The sequence below is a fragment of the Myotis davidii genome, unplaced genomic scaffold (genome assembly GCF_000327345.1).
Source record: "Myotis davidii unplaced genomic scaffold, ASM32734v1 scaffold402, whole genome shotgun sequence".
NCBI lineage: Eukaryota > Metazoa > Chordata > Mammalia > Chiroptera > Vespertilionidae > Myotis > Myotis davidii.
The window spans coordinates 110,237-118,296 of NW_006293393.1; positions in this window are offsets into that span (position 1 = coordinate 110,237).

Sequence of the window (8,060 nt, forward strand, 5' to 3'; positions counted from 1 at the left end):
CCTGCTGATAAACTCACACTGTGCAACTCTGAACCATCTGTGTTTCTTCAAGGCGGGTATCTATCAGCCCTAACCCTGCCAATGATTAGGGCAGCTCTATTTTAGGAGGCATCAGATGTTTGGCTGTTTCTTTGTCTTCGGGACTTGCAGAAATGAGACAAGCAGTTTGCCTATAAGTTCCCTGCATGGCTAAGGACTTGCATCATGTGTAGATGTTCACAAAGGTTGCATCTGTTGGTATTGTGTCCTCAGAAGAAAAGAGCTGTGTTTGCTTTACATGGTGCTTTCTGAGCTATTCATTTAAGATTGGAAGGGAAACAGAAAGTCATAGCAATTTACCATAATTAGCACTCCTATAATCACTCAGCCATGGAAAGTTCCTTTCCTCAATTCTCTACTCTGTATGCCCACCTTCACCCAGGTTCTGGGCAGCATTTCAGGCAAAGAGGCATCAGAACTGACCCAACCCTCTAAACTATCAACAACCCTACCATTTCTCTTGCATTCATTATACCTAAAAAAGCAAGTTCCATGTACCACGAAGCTAAGTTGTGTTCCATTCTGCATGTCTGAATTAAATCATGACATTTTTCACTCAGACCACACTTCAAATAGTTTGCTTTGGCACCAAATTAAATCCTATAAGGAATTTACTGTCAGGTTTAGGTACAGGTACTGAAAAGCACCCCAATCTTTAGAAAGCCCACACTTCTCATGCATTCAGTGATCAAGGGTATCGGTCCTACTTTTCTTTCTGGGGCAGAGCAAGATCAAAACCAGGGTTGGTGCCAGAGAAGGGGAAACAGGCATCAGGCCCAGACTGTGAGTCACAAATAGAATTGGGGGTAAAATCAGGATTGATGACAAAGAGTCTAAGTGAGAGATATGTCAAGAACCTGAGAAGGTCAAACAACAGAATAACAGCCAGGAGACAACAAGCAAGGCTCTCATGAAGGAAGTGAGCAATCAAAATGTAAACTTCATAGGACACTGAAAAGGATGTAGAAAACCTCAAAGAAGAACCAAACCAATACCAAACAGAAGCTAATGCTTCACTCACACTAGCTAGTAGCTCTTATGGAGCCCTTATTGGGGAGATAACTTAAAATTTTTATCCAAATTCCCCACTGGAACATAAAACAGATAGTTACCTGTCAAATACCTGCAAAGCACTTTACATACATTATCTCACTTAAACCTCAAAACAACTCTATAGGCATTTATAAATTCTCTATTTTATACATGAGATATCCAAGGCTCAGAAAGGTAAATAACCGCTTTAAAGTAAGAGCCAGAACTGGGATTCAAAGTACTCATTTCTCTATAATATGCTGTTATACTGATGTTTATACATTGCAAAATGTTTGTAGTTCTCTTTCTAGAAAGCTGTTGTCCAATATGGCTTCCACTAGCCACATGTGGTCACAAAATTAAAAATTTATAGAATCAATACTGGTTATATAAATAAGAGTAATTGTTCTGGGTTAGCACAATAGGGAGTGGTCCTGAGTACGGTAAATGCGTATCTGTCTAAAGGCAAATTTGAAAATTTTAAAAACATTCTGCAACAGTTGCTAAGGAAATAACCATGAACAATCTTTTCGCCCAGTTTTTTGATGCTGTAGGCTTTATTACACTAAATGAAACAAAGTTAAGAAGAAAGAACCAGGTAAAAAAATAGCCAGACACAGAGGTATGAAGGAAGGAATTGAGCATAAAATGATCCTCATTACTAAGTAAAGTTAAGTGCCCATCTGTATAGGACCCAAGAAATCTGCATCACCAATTGACATTTATAATATAAAGTCTTAACTTTTCTCAAGAGACTTTATTGCTTTTGTCCATTATTATGAACAATCACACCTGAAGGTAACGCTAATTCAACAGCTTTTGTTAACACAGAAAAAGCTGGGAGCCATTGGGGAAGAAATTTACTCAGAGTTGCGTAACTTAAGACGGCACTTTGAAAGCCTGACTCCCATTCTGGCCATGGCCAAAGGATCACATTCCTTCCTGTTCAATAGGACAGATTGAAGTCAGGAGGATGTGAATCACAGGGAGCAAGTGTATAGGGATCATGATCCTGACTTCCAAGTATCTGTAACATTTCTGATTAATATTTGTTGTACTACTTTGCTTTCTCAGTCATTTAATTCTCAAACCAATGAATGGGGTCAGTAATAATAGAAGCCAATGTCTTTCATGCAAGAAAGTCACAATCCGGTTAGAGAAGAACACGTGCCTCTAAGGTAGCTATGAAACAAGACTTTAGGTCACTCAGATGACAGAAGGAGCTAGATGCCACATCCTCACAACTCTTCAATAGAGCCAACATCTGAGTCCTGAGAACTATGGTTTCACTGTATTCAGAATAAGAGTGACAAAAGAAACATCTACCTAAATAAAAACCTTTCAAAGTGATTGTGTTGTATAATAATACTAGAGGTCCAGTGCACAAAATTCATAGTCCAAACAACCAACCAATCTTCTCTATAAGACCCCCACTCAGAGGTGTCCCACATCTTCTCCAAATCATCCCATGAAGAGAAATTTACTCTCCCCAATTAGAACAAATTTTCTCAGTAGCTCCTGGTCTTACATTATGTGAATTCAGATTGCCCATTCTATATAGTAAAAGCCCAGTGACCAAAATGGCAAAATGACCAGAACAACCAGAGACCAGAACTACCGCAGCCCCTTGCCCAGGCCAGCCCCACCCCCCCAGCCTGGATCCGCACCCTGATTGGAGGTGTGGCCAGCCTGCAAATCACCCTTGGCCCCTCGCCTAGATGGGTCCCGCCCCCAGCAGGGACCCCCATCCCGATTGGAGGCATGGCCAGCCTGCAAACTGCCCACAGCCCCTCATCCCGGCCACCCCACCCCCCAGCGGGACACCCACCCCGATTCAGGGCCCAAATCAGGGAAGGCCATCTGGCCCCCACCCATGCATGAGGCCTCTATCTATAATAATAAAAGGGTAATATGGTTGATCCTAACAGCAGAGTGACCAGAATGACTGCTGGACCAGCCACTATGAGGCACAATGACCACCTCTCAGTCCCTTTCCCCAGTCAGCAGCTGGGGGGAAGCCAGCCGGGATCCGGGTGCCAGCAGGTAGCCCAGGGAAAGCCAGCCCTGGCCCCGGGTGCCTGCGGGCAGCTGGAGGGAAGCCAGCTTGGGTTCCAGGTGCCTGCAGGTGGCCAGAGGGAAGCCAGCCCCATCCCCAGGTACCTGCAGGTGGCTGGAGGAGAGAAGCCCAGGTCCCAGGTACTAGAGGGAAGCCAGTGATGGCAGCCAGGGGAAGGAAGGCCTACTCTTGCAGGAATTTTTATGCATCAGGCCTCTAGTCCTATATAATAAAAGGATAATATGCAAGTTGATCCTAACAGCAGAGTGACCAGAATGACTGCTGGACCAGCCACTATGAGGCACAATGACCACCTCTCAGTCCCTTTCCCCAGTCAGCAGGCTCTGATCGCCTGATAATAAACACCTCTCAGTCTTTCCCCAGTCAGCAGGCTCTGATCGCCTGATAATAAACAGGGAACTGGGGGTGGGTGGTGGGGGATGTGGGTGGCACCAGGCCAAGGCCCCCACCCCATCGGTCACCCCACATACAGAGGGCGGCCTGCGGCGGGGGCAGGGCCAGCGAGGGAGCAGGAACAGCCAACCTCTCAGTCCCTTCTCCCGGCTGTCAGGCACCAATCACCCCATGGCCAACAGGGAACCAGGGGGGGTGGGGGGGCTGGCTGCAGGCAGCTGGGGAAGATGGCCCTGATTGCAGGCCAGGCATAGGGACCGCACCCACGCATGAATTTCATGCACTGGGCCTCTAGTATATATATGGATAGCTATCACCTTTTCCCTGACTGATCCAAGCCACCTCCAGGGCCTTTGGTCCTTCTTCATATGAAATGACATAAAACCCTTTGTCCCTGAGGTTCCAGTTTGTCTATGTCCCTACTGAAAGATGAGATCCAGAACCAAATATAATAAAAAGAGAATATATACCATAACAGTTTTTAAAAAATGGGCCTTGTGGTCAGATAAATCTGTGTTAGAACTCCAGCTCTAAAACCGCCAACTGTTTGACCTTCATCAAGTTAATTAACCTCTCTGGTCTGTTTCCTCATCTAAATTTTCTGTAGTAGGGATCATTATATTCCTTAAAGCTTGATTAAAAGGATTAAATGCGGTGTGTATAATGCTTAGTAGGGTATCTGATACCTAGCAAGGTTTTACTAAATGGGTAGCTGCTTTTATAGTGTTATTGTTTTTACTCTCCAGCTGTAATCTGACTAGCCCAAAAAATAACATGACTATTAAGTCATTTCTGAAGTTGTGTACAATTTACTTGAAGACTCTCTAGGCTTTTGTGTGTATGTTTTATTCCCTTATTTCTTGGCTTGATAACTCACCCACCTCTGGCTTTTGCCTTCATCCCACTTTTATTGAGAAAAAATTTCTGAGTGAAGACACCTGAGCCATGTGTCACAGCAAATCTTCAGTGTGGCTTCAAGATAAACCTCTTATTCCCAATTGACAGAACCACAGTGAAAATTCCAAATTAATCTAAGATGCTCTCCATTTTTGTTTGAAAAATAATTAAGGGAGGATATATTTCAGGTCTTATGCTTCCTTATCCAAATTATGTACAGATGCTGCATAGAAATGTATTCTTAATAGGTATATTAACTATAATAAGTTCACTCACATCATTGTCATTCGTATCTAATTAACCTAAATGCCCCACTGGGAGTAGTAAGAACTTGTGCAAGGCAATGAGACTGAGTCGTTTGGATCTCCCAGCCCCCAGTCCTGCCATTAAATATATAGGAGAGGAGAGGGAAATGAAAATGAGTGTTCAAGATCAAGAGGGTTGCCCTGACTGGTTTGGCTCAGTGGCTAGAGCATCAGCCTGCGGACTGAAGGGTCCCAGGTTCGAATCCCAGCAAGGGCATGTACCTTGGTTGCGGGCACATCCCCAGTAGGGGGAGTGCAGGAGGCAGCTGATCGATGTTTCTCTCTCATCTATATTTCTAACTCTCTATCCCTCTCCCTTCCTCTCTGTAAAAAATCAATAAAATATACTTTAAAAAAAAAGATCAAGAGGGTTAACTGTCAGGAGAACCTGATAGGACTACTGAATAGCATAGATCTGACATCATCAGACTGAAAACTTTCCTTTGACAAGAAAAGCTCTCGTGACATAATAAAACAGAAAGAAAAAACATAAAACAGCCCCTACAGCATTTTGAAAGAAGTGCATGAACATTTTCTGTTCATAATTTTTACCTGTTAGAAATTAAACATTTATTTTTCCTTAATAAGGTCAAAGTCATATCCAGTTCTTTGTGTAGTATCCCTAACCATTAGGAATCCAGGCTCTTGGATTATGTCCACTGGTGAGGGCTCACTACATACTGAGGCCTACTATTCCTTGATGAAGATTTCTTTTGTTTAAAACATTTCCTCCTTTTATTCAATTGATCTCTATACCCTGCATAACTCCTCCACTCCAGTAGATGGCCTGTGCTTTCCAGAATGACACATCACAAAGCTCATCAGGTAGGAGACCGAAGGGAATGAGCTGGTGGGTGTTCGGGGACAGTGAATTTCTCCCTGCTGTCTGTTAAAGCATGAGGGCCACTTATTTCTCTGGGAGACAAGCCTAAGTGGGGGACAGAGAAATAAAGGATGAAAATGTTTGTCTGTTACTTGAGTGCAAGTCTATCAAAGGTACACACGTGACACATATTGAAAAGTCCAAGAATTCATGTGAAAAAAAATTCTTGAATACCTTAGCCAACTGGCAGGCATAGTATACTGAAGATATACTGGATTCTCAACTTATATTGGATATAAGAGCCATGCTTGTTTAAAATGCAGACTATTGGGTTCCATTAATTCAGTACCTCTGGTGTGGGGCCTTGGAGTCTTTGTCTGTAGCAAGGGAAGGCTCTTTGGGAAATACTGGGGCCACAGTTAAGAGCTATGGATTCAGAAAGATTTGAGTGAATACGTGGGTTTGCCAGTACCACCTGTATTTCTTATTCAGTAAAATGGAGGTGATAATGATAGTTTCAATCTCTTTAGGTTGTTACAAGTATTAAATAACAGCATGGGTGTAAAGCAGAAAGCATAGCACCTATAATGGCCTATTAGGTAATTTGTAGGAATTATTATTTTATTTTTTATTATTATAATGTATTGATTTCAACTTTCCCTTGGGGAATGATTTACACAATCGACACCATACTTCCTTCTTGGCTTTCTTTTTCTGATGCTCTATTTAAAATGCAGAAGATAATTTTGAAAATAGGGCATAGAGGAATCAACTAGAAGACCTGTTAACTTAATATTCATATGTCTTTCAGTTCAACCCTTCCTTTCAACTTCCCTTTCCCCAGACACTACCTCTTCATTCTCACAGCCATTTCTTTTTTTTTTAATTTTATTTTTTATTACAAAGGGTATTACATATGTGTCCATTTTCCCCCCGCCCTAGACAGTCCCCTAGCCTCCCATCACAGCCATTTCTCTTGTATAAGGCCTCTGTCAATATTGTGCTTCTTGCCTAGAAAGCCCTTCTAACTGCCTTTTTATGAATAGCTAAGTAATTTCCATCTGTGAAAAACACTCAGCTCACCCATCACCTCCCAAATGCAATCTTTCTGACCATTGTATTTTGTCTTCTAATTATATAATGGTCAGTTTCTTCACTTATTTCATTTTCTCAAGTCTAAACCTGTAAGAGTAGGAAATAAGGAAATGAGGCAAAGAATGGTAGGTAATCATTCAACCCCAACTAGTAAAGTCTGTTTCAATTGCTTAATTCAGGCAAATGCATTTTTGGCCCAGCTTATCAGTATAATATCATCAATTTTCCACTTCACTTTCCTGATATTGACTCATGATAAAATTTCTCAGTCTCTTTAGTTAATTACAAAAGTGAAATTATTATATGTAAAATTTTAAAATAATAATCACAAAGGCAATTTTGAAGTACTTGAAACATTATCAAGCACTGAAATTAAAATATCTATAGTGTTAACATAACATATAACTGACATAATAAATCAACACTAATTTGGACACTAAATTAGATACTAAATTATGAAAGAAGGTACATTCTTTCCATTGACAACTGAATTATTAATAAGTATACTATGCAGAACAATGTAATATTCTGCTAATGTAATCCTACATAATAAAGAGCTAATATGCAAATAGTCATCACACCCTCATGCCCTCATGCCAGGGCCAGGGACCTATGGGCTGGGGGACCTGAGACCATGCCCCCCCACCCCAGCACCAGGGCTGGGGGACCTGAAGCTGCAGCGGGTTTCCTGAGGCCGCACCCCCTGCCCAGCGCCAGGCCAGGGGACCTAAGGCCACATCCCCCACCAGGCGGGGCTATACAGGGGACCTGAGGCTGTGCCCCCTCTTGCCCTGCGGGGCTTGATGGGGGTAGGGCCAGCCGGGTCTGGTTCTCATGCAATTTTGAGGTGCATGTGGGTGGGTAGGGATTTGACACTGGTTCCTGTGGCACACCCCAGACTCTGACAGCAGGGAGATTTTCATATACATTTTACTACTTTTCTTTAATCTCTGACATTTCTATTACAGAGAAAGGGTAAATAGCAATATTAAACTACTTCCTCTAATTAATTCTCTTTTAATGTGCACGAATTTCATGCACCAGGCCACTAGTAGTATAATAATAAGCCTGCCATATAGAATATTAGATGGTAATGTTAAGCTGCTATGAAAAAAAATAAAGCACAAATGGGGAGTTGTCAGCGAGTAACCCTCACTGACAGGATACAGACTGAGACAAGATAAGGTAGTAGCCATGTCAATTTTGGAGCAAAAATTCCCTCTGGAAATGCCAGTGCAAAGGCCAAGAGTCAGAGACCAATGTGCCTGGAACAGAATAAGTGAAGGGAAAGCAGGAAGAGCCAGCATCAGAAAGAAAATGGTGGGCCAGGTCATCATGGGAGTTACCAGCCATTATGAGGAATTGGCTCTTACTCTGAGTGGCAAAAAGAGCTATAGGA